Source organism: Myxocyprinus asiaticus, chromosome 4, assembly GCF_019703515.2.
Source record: "Myxocyprinus asiaticus isolate MX2 ecotype Aquarium Trade chromosome 4, UBuf_Myxa_2, whole genome shotgun sequence".
Taxonomy (NCBI): Eukaryota; Metazoa; Chordata; class Actinopteri; order Cypriniformes; family Catostomidae; genus Myxocyprinus; species Myxocyprinus asiaticus.
Window position 1 is genome coordinate 54727735 of NC_059347.1, and position 19898 is coordinate 54747632.

Sequence of the window (19898 nt, forward strand, 5' to 3'; positions counted from 1 at the left end):
TTAAATTGTTCCTCTGTGTTTAGTTTCCTTTCGACACTTTTTTTACTGTCTCGCACAGCGTTTTTGATGTGTGCTATCTTAGCTTTGTATTTTTTTTCTTTTATTGTTAAAGTTGATTTCCATCCTTTTATAGTTTCGTGTTAAAAGCTTCATAACAGAACGTCTGCTGGTCATGTTTTGGCATCATGGTCAGTGGTGAGCTGGATTCACCTGCCGAAATTTCACAATAGAAGCATTGACCCAGACTATTTTATAAAAACAAGCTATCCATAAGACTTTCAGAACAAGACCGAGGCCAGTGTAACTCTTTGTGCAACAAAAAATTTCATTGCTCAACCGAAATCAATTGCTGCGAGCTTTGTCTTTAACGTACAGTAATCACTTGGTCCAACCAAAAAAGCTAATTTGTGGATTCTCTGACAACCAAGTATTTTTGACTTATTTTGTTTTTTGATCATCGTTTACAGCAATATATTAATGTGTTTCTTTTTGATATTGGCTGTTGAAAGATTGTTTACTTCCCTTTTTTGCTGTTTCTTTTGGTGACTGGTTTCAACCATTTGTAGAGCTGTTTATCTACAAAATCTGTAATTTAAAAGACATCTAGTTTTAAGGCGACAATGGTATGCAAAGGCAAAGATTGTAAGTTTGCAGTTATTTTCTAAGGACTGTTAAATATAAGGTCTAAAGCATGTTGTTTTTATAATGGCTATAATGATCATGCCTGGTTTCTTTTTTTCTTTTTTTATAAATTTTTATTTTTAATATACTTTATTACATTGCTTTGCATTCTGTCCTAGTAAAGAAAAGTCACATTTCTCTGTTTTCACTGTATTGTAAACTATCAAATATTACAATAAAGCTTAAATGGTATTTGTTTTGTTGTTTTTTTTTTTGTTGTTGTTTTTTTGTTTTTTTTTTTGTTTAAATTTTTCTTTGGAAAAATTAAATCACTCATCTACTTCGTTTCCTTTGCAAAACTGATCAGTTCTTTGATCACCATCTTTTTCCAGAGCAGCCGGTATTTCTCCTGAGGTTACCTGTGGGTTTTTCTTTGTATCCCGAACAATTCTTCTGGCAGTTGTGGCTGAAATCTTTCTTGGTCTACCTGACCATGGCTTGGTATCAAGAGATCCCAGAATTTTCCACTTCTTAATAAGTGATTGAACAGTACTGACTGGCATTTTCAAGGCTTTGGATATCTTTTTATATCCTTTTCCATCTTTATAAAGTTCCATTACCTTGTTACGCAGGTCTTTTGACAGTTCTTTTCTGCTCCCCATGGCTCAGTATCTAGCCTGCTCAGTGCATCCACGTGAGAGCTAACAAACTCATTGACTATTTATGCATAGACATTAATTGCAATTTAAAAAGCCACAGGTGTGGGAAATTAACCTTTAATTGCCATTTAAACCTGTGTGTGTCACCTTGTGTGTCTGTAACAAGACCAAACATTCAAGGGTATGTAAACTTTTGATCAGGGCCATTTGGGTGATTTCTGTTATCATTATGATTTAAAAAGGAGCCAAAGAACTATGTGATGATAAATGGCTTCATATGATCATTATGCTTAAATAAAAGTTTTTTTGCATGTTCAAACATTTTCAAAATCAATGTCAAAATTTCACAATTTCTGCCAGGGTATGCAAACTTTTGAGCACAACTGTATTAGCTGAACCCCCTTTTTTCATGTCTTTTGGAATGGAAATCTACAGATCGCCTCCTAACCGAGTGCATTCACAATGGAATATTGTAATAGATTCACATTTAGGCCTGTGGCAAGAGCAAATCATGCTAAACCACAAAGGGGCATTTCAGCTCAGTTTCAGTAGCAAACTTAAGTGCACACTTACTCCCAAATGTGCACAAAACTCTGAAAGGCAGGGTGTTTTTATGCTTGGAAAACTTCTAAATAATCTAACCTTATCATATGAGAACAGAATTTCCTTCTCTCTCTGGATTTGTTGTTTTATCCTTTTATCTCGAAGAGATGTCTGTTTTGAAAAGTCAAGTTCAACTCAACATTAAAGTTAAATGTTCAACACAATCGTGGTGTTCAAATCTACTAATTTGTATGGCAAGAAGCCAGTCTTTTGACAACCGACTTCATTTACATTGTTCAACCCAACCCTGTTGAATATATACTGTGGCCTACCAGGTAAAAAAATGGCTTGATGTGTTTGACATACTGTTAAAGGGATAGTTCACCCCAAAATTAAAGTTCTGTCATAATTTACTCACCCAAATGTCGTTCCAAACATGTTTGATGTTCTTTCTTCCATAGAACTCAAAAGGTGAAATCAGCTATATGTTTTTGGGTCAGTGGCAAAATGCTTATTTTTTGTAATTTTTTGTTTTTGCTATTAAGTTATTCCAAAAAACATAAAAAATGCAATTCACACAAAGCTTGAATACACCTTTTCTAGAATGAACATGTTTTCAATTACTCAGTCATTTTGATACAACCGTCTAGAGAAGTCTCAGTTGAAATTCTTGAAAGACCCTCATGACTGTTTACGTTTTTATATATATATATATATATAAATATTCAAATATTTTGACATTTTTATGAAAAGGCACATTTTGTTCAGGTCATATGATGTGACCCTGCGTAAACATCTTGATATTCCTGACTCAAAAATGTATGATATTTGGAAAAAAAACTTTTTACTTTGAAAGTTATGAGTGAAAACATTTTTGAAATTAATCATGTTGTGAGCCCTCTCTTGTATTCAAGGTGCACAGAAAGTATTTTATACCTTTACACCACATGACATTTTAAATATATATTTTTAAATGCTATAAAATGGATTTCAAAACTTTATAAAACCAATTTTTACACAAAGATTGCATTTCTATGAACTTGACATGTTTTAAACTAGATTTTTAAAAGATTTCTCATTTTTATCACGTTGGAAAACCTTATTTGTCAATTACCCTTATGCTGTTAATTTTCATTCGGTGACTGTCAAGCTCCCTAAAAGGACAAAAAGGCACAATAAAAGTCCATAGGACTCATGCATTATATTCCAAAGTCTTCTAAGGCAGCTCGATCTCATAGTTATATTAGAAACAGTAGGCTGACTTTAGCTAAATTCAGTCTGTGCTTACCGAAATTCCAAACACTGCCCCCAGTGGCCAAAGTGGTAACTATTGTTGGGCGTATGGCCACGTGTGAGCTCCATTTTCCATATGAAATGTCCACAGAGTGGTGCCAAAAGTGAGTTATGAAGTGAGTTGTTTTCAGCTGTATAGGCTGTAATACAGTGAAGAGGAATGTATATTTTATAAACTAAACTCCCCAACCCAAACACCAAACCTAAACCTAACCATCAGTGGAGTAAAAATCCAACCTCCAAATCTCGCATTCTGATTTCAACATGGGATCTGAACCCTGGTCTCCCACACTGCTGACGCAGTTAGGGTTAGGTTGGGTTAGGGTTAAAGTTAGGGTAACCTAACAGGAACAGTGTACAAAACTTCATATTCGCATATATTTAAAAATGTTTAGACATATTTGGCATCAAAGATGTCTAACGGCATTTTTTTGCTTGTTATGTGGCCAATCGCGATGCGGCAAGTTTGAATAAGCGGAAATGCAAACGAGATTATAGACTTCAGTGGAGGGAAAGATTTTTAATCTTAAACTTCCCTTTTAGTGTTCCACAGCGGAAACAAAGTCATTTACTTCTCTGGAATGGCAAAAGAGTGAGAAAAGTGTGACAGAATTTCTCTGTGTGAACTATCCCTTTAACAATCTAATGACCTATCAAGAATATAAATATAGACAAACAGCCTGCTGATGAAGAGCACAGCCATAAGAGGTCGGGAGGTCGCCTCCGTTTCATCAGCGTTTGGCCTGACTCCAGATAGAGGAACAAAAAACAATGATTGCCGTTGGATTAGGTGTCTGGTTAAACCAGATAAGATGTGATTTTCTTTCCCTCACTCACTGCTGAGTACGTTCATCCACTCACTCTCTTTTTTGTGCTAAGAATATTCTGTGGTTTCCTAGCGACCAGCACTTTATTGCCATGTGGTGCTGAGGCCATTTAAGTGTTTTTAGTTACTGGCTAACAGACTTGCCAGTCTTTTAATAAAGAGGTAGATGGATAACTTGTTCTAAACACTGACTTAAAGGTATAGTTCATTTACTCAGCCTCATGTTGTTCCAATCCCAAATGGCTTTCTTGTCAAATGAAAAGATGCAATGAAAGTGAATGTTGACTGCGACTAAACTACTGCCTAACATCTCTTTTTGTATTCCATAAAAGAAAGTCATACAGGTCTGGAACGACATGATTCATTTTTGGGTGAACTATCTCTTTAATATAGAATCACATCTACCTGTGGGTGTATATGTTCATGCTGAAATAAGGCCCTGTTTCTGGTGAGCGTGAGAGACCTTTGAGTCTCTGTGTACCAGGTGTGACATGAGCTCCCTGTTTCCAATTTCAACTTTAAATGATTTATTTTCAACACCATGTGCAAACACACACATGTGCATTAGCATGCAGTCAAATGCATAATTATTACACAGCAAGAAAGAAGTTTTTCTGAGCTCTGACAACAAACAGAGGATAGAGTGCGCCATAGAATGAGATTGGGTGAGAAGGTGGCTTTTGGAAAAATAAATGTAGCATCTCTATTACATCATCAGAGGACAGATCATGATTTGATTAGTTCTAGTCTACTGGCTGCATTAGCTACAGCGGCTTATCATCATGAAAGGCAACCATTAGGTTTTGTTGCCTTGCAACAGTGTGCTGTTTCCATGGTAACCATCAAAAAACCAAAATAATGCCCCAAAATTGTAGGTATTGTAAAAAGGACTCCTATTTTAGAGCTTTGGAGCAAAAATTACAATATAACAAATAAATAAAAAAAGAATTCACGTGTATACATTCATAAATGTGAAGAATTGTGAATCAGACTGATCTCACAGTAAATTTGGAAACAGAAGATTTACTTTCCATAAGCTAAAATTGGTCTGTGCTTACCACAGTGTGAAACACTGTCCCCAGTGCCCAAAGCAGTAAGTGTTGTTGGGAGTTTTGGCACGTGTGAGCTCCATTTTCTGGGTAAAATGTCCACGGAGGGGCGCCAAAAGCGAGTTGTGAAGCGAGTTGTTTTCAGATGTACAGGCTGTAATACAGTGTAGAGGAATGCATATTTTATAAACTCCACTCCCTAAATCTAACCATCAGTGGAGTAAAAATGTAAGTTTAAATCATTTTGTTTAACCACTGATGCACAACACTTACTTAGTTTACTAATTTTAACCACTAATAGTTCTAAACATAAATAACTAATATTAGCATTATATTCATTCATTTTCTGTTACAGTGTAATTTCCTGTACAGCTGCTTTGAAACAACGATGTTGCCTGTTGTGAAAAGCGCTATACAAATAAATTTGACTTGACTTGACTAAAGGGGAAAATGCAATCTCCGAATCACTCTCATCATTGATTATGCAAATGCATAACCTTCTGGTTTCAACGCGGAATCCAAACCCGGGACTCCCACAACACTGACGCTTCCGGTGGCACCACAGGGTAAGGTAAACTCACTGGAGCCGATGCAACATGTCTAATAGGAGATGGTGCTTGTAGGTGAGTCGGCATATTGTGGCTGATCCTAGGGTACCGGAACACTCGGAAACAACGTGCCTACTTCCCGTGTGATAATGTTGTTTGAATACAAAGTTTAGGGGAATATTCCGGTTACAACTTAGGCCACGTCCACACTTATAAGTTTTAGTTTGAAATTGCATTCATTTCGCAACGTTTATGCCTCTCATCCAAACTGGAACAGCGTTTTCCTCCACCGAAAATGGAAACTTTTGAAAATGCTCTCCATAACCATACACTTTTAAAAAACGATGACGATAGGAACCTGAAAACTGAGTTTTCAAACTCATTGGTTTAAATGTGTCTTAATATATACTGTATATTAAGATGAGCAAATGTGTGACATGCTGTTGATTAACAAAGGCAATAATTTTGACTCGTCCCATAGTTTGTAAAAACCTACAGAAACTCATTTATATCAGCAATGTACTTACAATGGAAATCTATGGGGTATCCCTTATAAAAAAAAAAAAAAAACTTGCTGCAAACTTGCCACTCATTATTTTCACATGCAAATGAGCTTGCTATACGGCGCAAATATTTGCCAGAAGTTTCCAGCTCTTCTCTGGTAGTGGTGAACCTGCAGCAAAACTTTGGCGACAATGAAGAGTTTGCCGCAAAGCTCATTTGCATGTGAAAATTAACGAATGCCGAATTTGGCAGTAACTCTATATTATTTGTAATGGAAGGCATTCTTGGGGGTTAAACTGTTTATATGTCAACCCTTACAAAAATCTAGAGGTCTGTTTTGCCACTCATTATTTTCACATGCAAATGAGCTTGCAATTCACCATAAATTTTTGACAGAAGTTTGCAGCTCTTCACTGGTAGTGGTGAACCTGCAGCAAACCTTTGGCAACATTGGACAATTTACCTTTACTGGCAAACACTTCTGTGGCAAACCTCTAGCAACAATGAAGAGTTTGCCGCAAAGCTCATTTGCATGTGAAAATAATCAGTGGCGAACTTGTGGCAAGTTTGCAACAAATTTGCCAGAACTCTTGATTTTTGTAAGGGATAAATTCTTCAGTATCAAACTGTTATTTAAGCTGTAAAGCTGTCTAAGGAGCCACTCACGCCGAACATGTTTGTGCATTAATCTGTGCTGTTTTTTTTGTTTTTTCAAGAATGCAATAAAAGCAAATGTCTGTGCTGTTTTATTATTATTATTATTTTTTTAAATCTATGTAAACATGCTCTAGACGGACTTTTTTGACCATCGATCGTTTCATTGTTTTTTCCGTTTTTTTGCACACGAGCACCATGTTTTAAAGACGCCGTATTAAGTTAAATGAACTTGAACTTTTATAAATTCACCTTGAGACACCTGCATTCTGTTTCATAGCATTTTTAAGTGCAAGGAGGCATTTGGACTAAACAACCCCTAAATCGTTCTTTTGAAGTTGGACTACTTTTCTAGGTGGATGATCTTCAGGTCATTGAAGATGTACAGTAAGTTCTGTTTGTATACATTACTTTGCGGATAGTTACATCACATCCCTTTCTGGTATCCTTGTGCATATTTTCTGAAAGTTACTGGGGTTAAATGGTCAAGACATGAGTTGAAAGATTGGATTATAACTTAGTTCAGTAACTGATTCTATGACTCTCATTTTTTTTTACATTTATTCCAGTGCAATGTCTTGCCCTGTGTTCCACATTAGAATCAAATAACCAGATCAAATAATATCACATTTGTACTGAAGAAGTCATGTCAATGATTTAATAACAAAAATACAAGCTTTATTGCTAAACATATCTGGTTTTAAACCCTGTCGGTACAATTGAATTCCATCGTAAGTGCATTACAGTCTTTGTTGAAGCTGAGGGACAAGTTAAAAGAATTTTCTGTGGTAATCAACAGCATGCCACAAATGCTGTCAATGGAGCGAGCTGAAGATATATTTTTTGGAATATTATAACAGCGCCAGGAGATGTTTTGAAACTGCAATTTTGACAAAACGTAAACACTGCTTGTGCGTCTTTTGATGATACATTGTTTACTGTTCCGACATCACTATCTTTTTCCCCTTTTACACTCTCTAACCTGTCAATCATAATATAATTTGAAAGCAGGTTCACTAAAAGCAAAGAGGGATTTTTTTTATTTGTTTTTATTAACACCATCTGATTTGTACGCTATGGGCTGTCTGAGAGAGGACCGGCCCTTCCTGCAAAAATACACACATTCATTATTGACAGACAGAGGATAAAATTGTTCTTTTACTACATTCCCTATTGTCTATAGGGTATTGTGTCCTATTCTTTCTAATTTTAGAGAGGAAATTGTGAATTTTTGGCACACGTTCAATGCACTGTGATTCTTTTCTTTTAGTGTGTTACATCACCAAACTTTGTTTGGTAACAAGAAAGTAGAAACTTATTGCTGCTTCATTGTTGGTTGGGTTCCCACAGGAAGGACAAATCAAAAATGAGATCTATTTATTATCTCAATTGTTTCTCCAAGACAGCAGTGAGAACCTCAGATCTTAGTGACCCAGGACCTCATTCCGCCCCCTGTACCTCATTCAGTTTTTGGAGTTATGCCCACACTTCTTTAGTATTCCTCAATTCTTCTGAATAGTGTAACAAATCTATTTTTTTTGTTTGCAGAAATACATATATATTTCTTTTATAACTGCTTAGTTACCAGAAGTGTATAGGGTCATTAGAGACCCAAGATATGTAATAGTGTCATTATTTTTTTGCGCTTCCATAATTTTTTGAATGATTATTTAATATCTATCTTAGTATCAAGGAATATATATTTCACAGGATATAAATGAGTGCGTTGATTTTCTACAGTATGTGACAATGGTGAATTATCAGTATTCAACATGCGTGTTCACAAACATATTATGCATGCCATTTCTTACTCAAGAGCCATGTTCACACAGCAGAAGAATACAGTTGTCAGACCTGTTTTGAGTGCTTTAGAGTTGTGTTCACACACAGGACGGTTATTTACCGGTTTGTTAAATGAAGCTTAACATTGTGTTTGTTTTTGAGTTGTCACAGTATGGAATAGACTGGCATGTCTTAAGATCAATATTAGGTCAAAAATGGCAACAAAAAAAAAAGAAACAGCTTTCTCTAGAAACTCGTCAGTCAAACATTGTTTTGAGGAATGAAGGCTATACAATGCTTAAAATTGCCCAAAAAAAACTGAAGATTTCATACAAAGGTGTACATTACAGTCTTCAAAGACAAAGGACAACTGGCTCTAACAAGGACAGAAAGAGAGGTGGAAGGCCAGATGTACAACTAAACAAGAGGATAAGTACATCAGAGTCTCTAGTTTGAGAAATAGATGCCTCACATGTCCTCAGCTGACAGCTTCATTGAATTCTACCCGCTCAACACCAGTTTCATGTACAACAGTAAAGAGAAGACTCAGTGGTGCAGGCCTTATGGGAAGAATTGCAAAGAAAAAGCCACTTTTGAAACAGAAAAACAAAAAGAAAAGGTTAGAGTGGGCAAAGAAACACAGACATTGGACAACCGATAATTGGAGAGTGTTATGGATCTTAACCCCATTGAGCTTTTGTGGGATCAGCTAGACAGTAAGGTGCGTGAGAAGTGCCCGACAAGACAGCCACATCTATGGCAAGTGCTACAGGAAGTGTGGGGTGAAATGTCACCTGAGTATCTGGACAAACTGACAGCTAGAATGCCAAGGATCTGCAAAGCTGTCATTGCTACATGTGGAGGATTTTTTGATGAGAACTCTTTGAAGTAGTTTACTTTTTTGAAAAAGTTTTTTCAAATTGTAATAGTAATTTTTCATGTTATTTATGTCCTGACTATACACTGTGATCAGTTGAATGCCACTTTGGTGAATAAAAGTACCAATTTCTTTCCATAAGAGCAAAATCTGTACATTATTCCAAACTTTTGGCCGCCAATGTATATACATGCCAGGTCGCTAAAGACCCGAGTGATAGTGTTTGGTGAAAATCCCATGCATTTAAGGGTTAAACAGTGATTAAGTCTTCTGCTTCCTAAAATTTTCCCCGGAGAAATAAAAAAGACCAGGTGATCTCTCACATGTCTCTCCTAGAGTTTCAGAAGAGATCTCAACAAAGTCTCAAACTGCACTCAGACCTGCCAAGATACCAAAGTCAGAGATTACAATATAAATGTATCAAATTCAACCAAGACTAAATCATCTAACCTATGCTATCCACACTAATTTCATTTTTTGGATGGTTGTGTGTGTTTGGGTGTGTACTCTGTGCAGGCCCATAGCAACATCAGCAGACATGGCTGAAGGTCACTGCAAAAACAATCAATGAGACATTGTCCACCCATCAATACAGCATTGACACTGTACATATACTCTCATTACCAGTGTTGGGTAAGTTACTCTAAAAAAAAAAAAAAAAAAAAGTAATTAATTAATTCTACAGTGTAATTAGATTACTGTAATTCCATTGCTTATTACTGATTATTTTCTAAAACCCTTATTAACCTCGACCACATGAAAAACACAAGGATAGACATGAAATTGTTCTTTTAACTCTTTCAAATAAATCCTATAAAATCAAATAAATTATTCATGAACTGGCCAAAGAATTTAAGGGGGCTGCATTAAATTAGAAAACATACATTTTAACATTAGATGTTAAATTTCAATTTTAAATTCACTATTGTTTTATATAGAATTGTTCTATAGTCTACAGAGTATTTAACACAATTACATCAGAAGTAACTGTAATTAAATTACAGAAAAATTAAGAGTAATCCCTAGCTTTACTTTTTTTCAATGAAAATAAATTTAATTACAGTAATTACTTAGTAATGCATTACACCCAACACTGCTCATTACACACAACAGCAGAGCACAAACCGTCACCATAGCATTGCGTCAAAAGTCACGTTAATAAACAGTAGGGCTACTTCCCGAAAACCTATAGACTGTAGCTGGTCAAACATAACCATGTGCAGGCCTCACATGTGTTTATTTATTAGAAACACCTGCATGCAGTTAAATAATACTCTCATATATATATATATATAACAGTGAGAAAATGGTAATTTCTAAAGCAAAAGTAAATTACACACTACTCTTCATGTAAAGTTATGGAGTGACAAAATAAATGTGATTATCAGCAATGCAATAATTTTTCAAAAGTGACTTTGGAGTTTCTGTACTTAATTTAAAAAATAAATAAAAATAAGAAAATAAACTAATAATAATATTGATATTATTATTGTATTGCACAAATAAGTGCTATTATATAACTGAAAATATATTTTGGTGCTATGAAATGCACATTCAACATTAAAACACTGATTTTGAGTTGGAAATGAGATGTAAACTTATTGTTATTAAAAGCATCTGTAAAATGTTAACTTATATACACCTAGTTTACATAGGGCTAAAGTGAAATATTCTGATCGTGTGATCTAGTTGGGACTCCAACTGATTAAGTACAGTTATCTATTGGAATTTCTGAAGGTAAACCGAGCCAGTTACTTTTTCTTGCAATCAAAGAGCATGAATCATTCACCAAGCCATTCTCTTCCTTTTTTTTTAAAGGTGGACGGAAGTAACTTTAACTGCAAATGACTATTTACCCAGAATCCCAGACAATGACATCAAGTCCATTTTCGCACCCAAAGACCTTATGATAATGCATAAAGTGAATGCCCGCTTCAGATCTGCTGGTGGCAAAATACACTATGCTTGTAAATCATTAAATGTCATGTCCCATTAATGTAAAAGAAAATGTCTCTTTCTCGACTCCATAATGACATGCTTGCATATTTACTTAATCTGAATTTTTTTTTGACCAAAAGCTTTGTTCACTTCCTCAAACGTCACTTGTGTGTGCGTGTTATCCTCAGAGACTTGCCTTACACATCCCCTCAGATTAAGATCTTAATTAGTGACATGTATGCCTGAATCTGTGTGTGTGTGTGTGTGTGTGCTTGTGTTCAAGTGATGGTTCTTGGAGACATGCACAGAGGTTCTGTTTCTATAGAGGATGTTAATGAATAATTTGTTCCAAATCTGAATGAAAATAAAAGACAAATGACTGATAAAACAAAAACATATCTAGATTTTTACATTAAAGGGATAGATCACCCAAAAATGTTAATGTTAGCAATATAATAGGCGTGGAAGAGAAACAGATCACAATTTAAGTCAATTTTTTTTTACTCTAAATCTCCACTTTCACATTCACTTTTACATCTGAACGTCACATGTTTTTGCCTGTTTAGTTTAGACTTAAATACCATTCTGTTTCTCACCACACCTATTATATATTGCTTCTGAATATATGGATTTAAACACTGGAGTCTTATGGATTACTTTTATGTTTCCTTTATGTGATTTTTGGAGCTTCAAAGGTCTGGTCACCATTCACTTGCATTGTATGGACCTACAGAGCTGAGTTATTCTTCTAAAAATCTTTGTTTGTGTTCTGCTGAAGAAAGAAAGTCATACACATCTGGGATAGCATGAGGGTGAGTAAATGATGTGAGAATTTTCATTTTTGGGTGAACTATCCCTTTAACTGGAGAAATATGTGTGCTGCTTGGCCATGCAAAAGTCACTGCCATGATGCTTGGTTGTTATGGGTGGTTGCCAGGGCAAGGCAAGGTAAGGTTGTTTATCTAGCTCAGTTCATACACAACGGTGATTCAAAGTCCTTCACATACAGCAGGCATGATAAAGATAAACAAAAATAAAAGTTGATTTGAAACATTGACGACTGACGAAGACTACTACACACCTTCCCTAAACATATAAAATGTGGCAATGCTGAGAGTAATGTATGTAAAAATATATGTATATATGTATAAAGTTACATATTACTCTTTGTGCATTTCAATATTTTAGCAAATAAAAGTGTCAAATATTACACTTCACTACCACATTGTTCACAATCTGCTTTTTTTCTACATTATTATGTCCATAGAATTCAGTGGATGCATGAACTGCACAAGGGAAAATGTAACATTCAAATCAAAGGTGCAAAAGATCAATGCATATTGAATGACACGAACTAAACACGTCATTTTGGGCCCCGCCTATTGGACATTGGGCTTTCAATCAATGTATTTTTGTCTAGCCTGGAAGCCTGGCTTTTCTATATGATGATTGGCCGAGATCTCAAATGGCTTCTGAGGTGATCCAGTCGGTTTTGGGTGAGACCGAAATATAACTCCTTTTTCACTGTGCATCTTGCCATTGCAGTCTCTCGGCACGATCATGATTTCAATCTTGATTACACTTCCTAGTGCTTAATGCATGCACAGAGCACTAGATGGCGCTTGGAAGTGTAATCGAGCTTGAAATCATGATTGCCAAGAAGACGATGCCAAGATTTATAGTGAAAAATAAATTCTATTTTGGTCTGTTCTCGCCCAAAACTGATTTTATCGCTTCAGAAGACATGGATTAAAATACTGGAGTCTTATGGATTACTTTTATGAGCCTTTATGTGCTTTTTGTAGCTTTTCAAAGTTTTCACTCACTTGCATTTTTTATTAACCTACAGAGCTGAGATATTCTTCTAATAATCTTTGTTTGTGTTCTGCAGAAGAAGAAAAAAGGTATACACATCTGGGATGGCATGAGTAAATGATGAGATAATTTTAATTTTTGGGTGAACTAGCCCTTTAAGCTTTGTAAATTAGTTCCATTTAGAAATTTCACTGTTTGAGTTTTAGTGTGAGCAGCTTTTGAGAGCAGCATTGCAGATCCAACCCCCATGTCTCTATATTCTGATCCTTATATATAGCTTGAGTCCCTCATTTTATCAGAATTGTCCCCCATTTTTATCATCCATCAGGTGAAAACCATAAGTCTGATCACTTAGAAAAGTAATAGCACACCTCTCCACAACAAGATGATGATTTGAGTTATCATTCATTCAATACTTTGGGGAACTTTGGGACCTTATCATTTAATGGTATTGCCTTAGCAAGCACCACTAATAACAGCACATTTCCAGCAGTAGATATATGAGTTAGAGAGAGAAGCAAGGTCGGAGAAGAGAGAGATACAAGAAGTGCAGAAAGCAGATTAACACTTAAAGGTTTTTCATTCACAGATCTAGCCAAGCATGCTTTCCTGACCCAGTTCTTTACATGGCTCCTGCTGAAATGAACACTAGACTAATGAACAACAATGACTTTAATTTTGCACTTTATCCCAATGGCCAAACGACATTGATTCTCGCTCATCTCGTAAACCAATGTGCTAACTTTGACTATGTAAAAGTGTGAATGAGTTTTGAAAGCCATGGCAGAGGGGAAGATTTTCAGTGAATAACAAAGTAAATTCCAATCAGTTCCTCACGCAGAACACCTGGAAGATATAGTGCACAATTTGTTTTTAGTACATTTATCTTCTTTTGACAGCCCCATGGCACTCTGTGCTTTCATTGTATGGAAAAGAGCAAAACAGAGACTCTCAAGTTTGGCAATTTTTGGTCAGAGTAAGTTGGAATGTGGATCAGACTTTATGCGTAGGGGACGTTAATTTATTTTATTTGACATAGCCTCTAAACAATATGGCACTTCTGTACGAGACACTGAAAAAATAAGATGTGGTGCAACCGTTAAAGAAGTCCGTGTGCATGGTTACATAACAAAATTACGGTGTGTTTGTAACTTTTGAATGAGAGATGTTTACGGTGATGTACCGGTGGGCATGTGTTCTCATCGGTCACACATTAGACTCACCAGCCTGGATCAAATATATTTAAATGTCCGCGAAAGTCCAATTTGGCTATATTTGTGCTGTCTTCAGACGTGTATGTACTTTTGCTGAGACTTGGCATGGATCAAAAGCAATTTTTTATATTTTTCTTGATATCGTTTCACATGTTTTTTCATTCACAGCTATTGTTTCCTCCCGCTGATGGTCACAAATATGGCGGCTGCATGGAAAAGTGACATCACTAAAAGAGGTCAGTAGCCACAAGACATAAAAGATATGCGTGCAAACATGATTTTAGTCTGCTAAAATCACTTACTAACCTTTTCTGTGTAAAGTTATAGCCAATTTTACAACTTTGTTGCCATGACGATGCAATGTCAACAAACCCTAAAACGACTGTAAAAATTACAATTTAAACAACTTTACAGCTCAATTAATACATGCGTTTTATAAAATTAAAAGCTTAATTTAAACACTCCAACAATTGGCCACATTCACTGCCATTGTAAGTGCCTCACTGTGATGTAGGTAAATTTGCAACTGCTCACTAATAACTCAGCACGCCAGTGTGTTCATGTTGACTGGTCTTAAATGGCTGAACAGGAATTAGTTGTTTGCCTCAAAGTAGGTGGAGCTCCAGATCACACCTACCGATACCGCTGACCAATGGCAGGAAGATGTTTAGCAGCAAGTAAGAAGTTTTCCTGAAAGTTTGCCCCCTCTAGCTGTTTCGAACCACCGAAACAAACTCAAAAACACCTTCTTTTTTCTAAATGATGTCACACTCATTTCTTCTTTGATTTTGAATGAAGTGTGTAGTGGCATTAAGACTGTTGTTCCATTCCATCCATCCATCTCTCTCAAGTCCTCCTCTTGTTTTCTTTCTTTCTTGATTCTTTTTAGTGTTTTTTCTATTTGCTGAATAACTGTATAAATCTGGCCTCTTCTCTCAGTACATGCTAGCCTATGATATCATTCTTCTCACTTTTCCTCTGAGGAGAAACTGAACAGATGAAGTGTCCAGAGTGTTTGGCTCCCAACAGCCTTTAGTACCATTGCTATTCTGGGCTGCCAGTGACATCATAAGAAGTCCCGGTAACAAGCTCCACAATGCCATGACTCATAACCTGACACACAAGCACAACACACTTTAAAACATTTATCATGACTTTATTGCCCTAGTAACAAATCAAAACACATGCATTGGTTGATTCTTCAGTTAATTCACCTGAAAATGACAATGATGTCATCACTTACTCACCCTCATGTCGTTCCAAACCCGCATGACTTTCTTCTGTGGTACACAAAAGGAGATGTTTTAAAGACTGTTCAAGCTGATCTTTTCCATACAATGAAAGCATATGTTTCCTGGGAATCTTGGCATTGCTGGCACCATTGAGCTATAGGAAGACCAATTTAATATTGCTAAGTTGTAAAAGGAAAGCAGTAAATTGCACACATTTCTCAGATGTTACAAATTAATAGACATTAATGTTCAAGACTGTAGCTCCAAAACATTTCATCTTACAGTTTATATAGCCCATAAGAGCAACAAAACTGATTAGATCTGTGTGTGATTGATTCTGACCTGTGTTTGGACAGGAAGTTGCTTCCTCTATGATGTCAGCGCACTTCAGCTTCCTACGCACTTCGACAGGTCCAGCACTTAACATCTATTGTTACCATGGTGACAGTGCTGACACACGTACTTGTTCTGTCTCGCACACCAAACACTTTCTGTATCATTTAATACTCGATTCAAGCTTACGCCCTCAAGCCTAACTGTTCAATAAAAAAACAGGGACTGAAATACCTTGCGTAACTTAAATGTGGTTTGGCGCTGGTTAGTGTATGGGGTTATTGAATGAGAGAGAACAGCAGAGCTGGTGTCAAATTTGTACGGAGAAAGTGAAGAGCTCTTTCATTCTGAAAGCAGCTGGTGGCATCGCTCCTCTCATCCACCCACCCAGACAAACATACACACAACAGAGAGATGAAGGGCATGGACAACACCTTTCACCTTATTTGTTTACTTACTTAAATGTAACTCTTTGCTTCTTTGTCTCTTTCACTTTTCATAATAAAATGTGTGTTTTTTTAGATGTTTAACATGGTAGTACATGTACCATTTTAGTACCATTTTTAGGGAGACATGTTGTTTGGACAAATTCCATAATTATACCATGTTTTTTGGATTTTTAACATGGTAATACCATGTTTTTTTGGACATGTACCATGGTAATACCATGTTTTTGGACATATTCCACTGTAATACCATGTATTTTCTGGACATGTACTATGGTAATACCATGTTTTTGGACATATTTCACTGTAATACCATGTTTATTGGACACGTTCCACGGTAGTACCATGTTTTTTTTTTTACATGCACCATGGTAGTACCATGTTGTTTGGACATGTTCCACTGTAATACCATATTTTTTGGACATATTCCACTGTAATACTATATTCATTTGGACATGTTCCATGGTAATATCATGTTTATTGGACACGTTACGGTAACACCATGTTTTTTGGACACGTTCCACGGTAATATCATGTTTTTTGGACATGTACCCCACTAATACCATGTTTATTGGACATGTTCCATGGTAATACCATGTTTTTTGGACATATTCCACTGTAATACCATATATTTTGGATATGTACCATAGTAATACCATGTTTTTTTTTTTTTTTTTTTTTTTTTTTACATCTACAATGATAATTCCATGTTTTTTGGACATGTACTATGGTAATATCATAATTTTTGGACATGCACCATGGTAGTACCATGTTTTTTGGACTTGTACTATGGTAATACCATGTTGTTTTTACATCTAGAATGGTAGTACCATGTTTTGTGGACTTGTTCTATAGTAATACAATGTTCTTTGGACATGTTCCTTAATAATACAATGTTTTTTGGACTTGTACCATGGTAATAACATGGATATTAACATATCATTAACCATAATGGTATAACATACCATAACACTGCTGCCATCAGGCAGGCGGTTTCACAGCATCAGGACCTGCACCAGCCGACTTCATGACAGCTTCTTCCCCCAAGCAATCAGACTTTTGAACTCTTGATCTCTCGTGATCAATATACATCAGCACTGCACTTTATTAATCTTATTATCTCAAACTGGACTGTCATAAATTATATTCTCTTAACAACATACTGGCAACTGACCATCAACCGACAGCCTGAATGTCAATACAGCACAATACAACCTACTGTATATTTTATATTTACTATTTTTATTGTATATATACTATTATATTTTTGTGTATGTGTGTTCTATATTGTGTGTATTGTATACTGTGCATTGTATATTATTACTTGTATATTGTTTTGTGAGTAATTATGTGTATATTAGATATGTAAATTGTGTTGTGTAAATCTGATGTTTATTGTAAATTGGTATATGTCTCATCACTGTCATGACTGCTATGTTGCTCGGAACTGCACCCAAGACTTTCACCCACTGTTGGTTGAGTGACAATAAAGGGATTTGATTTGACCATTGTAGTATAGTATGAAGTGGTATTTAGGAAATTAACAATGGCTTTTACAATGGTAACAAAATCAATGCCAAAATTTTTTTTTTTTTTGGGAGGGGGACTTGCACCATGGTAGCACCATGTTTTTTGGGCATGTTGCATGGTAATATCATGTTTTGTTGGACATGTACCATGGCAGTACCATGTTATTTTGGCATGTACCACACTAATACCATGTTTTTTGAACGTGTTCTATGGTAATACTATAAATAAAACATAATGCCTGAAATATATTTACATTGTTAGCAAGCATCACTATTTATATCACTCATTTGAAGACTTCCAACAAATTAAAGAACGAATGGGTGTGACGTAATTTTAAACAAAATCTGGCCAAAACAAAGGTGTTTTTGAGTTTGCTTTAGTGGATCGTAACAGCTCAACAGGGGTATCAGTAAAACTTCGTACCGGCTGCTAAACACCTTCTTACTCACATCGGTAGATGTGACCTGGAGCTCCACACACTTTGAGGTCAACTACGAACTCCCATTCAGTCAGTTAAGATCAGTCAACATGAACACATCGGTGTGCAGATTTAATAGCGAACTGGTGCAAATGTACCTACATATGTGCGATCGTTTGTGTAGAGACATTTTCCAAGAACATGTTATGTGATTTTTTTTGTTTTTTTAATTAGTCTACGAAAGGAATCAAATCTACTCAAATACTAATTAAATGCCCATTCACTATAGTTTGAATTCACTATTGTTTGCTTCACTCATGTGCCGTCTGCAGCCAAAAGCCATTCACACATCTGCCCAAAGTAAGATATGACTTTCATCATACTGTATTCCACCCATTAACTCTCTTTTATACGCCCATCTTTACAGTAGTATCGGTGTCAACATTAATTACAATAACAGGGTAATCGGCGCATATTATGGCCACATATAGCAAGTTAGCGCATTAGCGCCATGAATGCACAAGGTAAACATTACAAATTACACATTATCTAGTGCACATACAGTATATTACTTTAAATCATCATTGAGTAGTTAAAACATCTTTTACTGATCTCGTGTGAATTCTACTCATAGAATGAGGCACAAAGTCATTGATAACAGTCATATTAGTTGATGTTTTACATGTAGTATTAAGTGTCCTCATATTTAAATGCTCCTCTAAATGCAGCTTGGCCAGTGTCTGAATGTTCGCAAACAGTGTGTCGTTGCTTAGCTGTTTCGAACTTCTTTTTGGCTCTAAGCGAATAACAAAGAAGCACTTCGCAGTGAGTGTGCTGGGGCCTTAAGATTTAAAGTTTGTTGCATAACTCACCACATAACTTGTTTCACACCATATGTGACCAGGCATAAATGGTACCTTAGACTGTGCGGCTTGTTGAGGAGAGGTGCGCAATTACTTTTCTAAGCAATAAGACAGATAAAAGAGGCAAAAAGTCCATAGACTTGCATTAAAAGAGGGACCCATGTACAGTATAGAGACTTGGGGGGTGTGCTCTTTTGACTTGAACCAGTTAGCATCCACCTACCAACTACTCTGAACACAATTGCTACCACCTAACTACATCCTAGAAACAACATTACTACAAGCTTAAAACCATAAAAAACACCTTAGCAACTGCATAGCAATGACCTGGCAACCACCCACAACACCCTTGACTGGTGATGGCGACTTTTGCACAGGTAAGCATCAACACTTTTTTCAGAAACTGTAAATATACAGTTGTGCTCAAAAGTTTGCATACCCTGGCAGAAATTGTGAGATTTTGGCATTGATTTTGAAAATATGACTGATCATGCAAAAAAGCATCTTTTATTTAAGGATAGTGATCATATGAAGCCATTTATTATCACATAGTTGTTTGGCTCCTTTTTAAATCATAATGATAACAGAAATCACCCAAATGGCCCTGATCAAAAGTTTACATACCCTTGAATGTTTGGCCTTGTTACAGACACACAAGGTGACACACACAGGTTTAAATGGCAATTAAAGGTTAATTTCCCACACCTGTGGCTTTTTAAACTGCAATTAGTGTCTGTGTATAAATAGTCAATG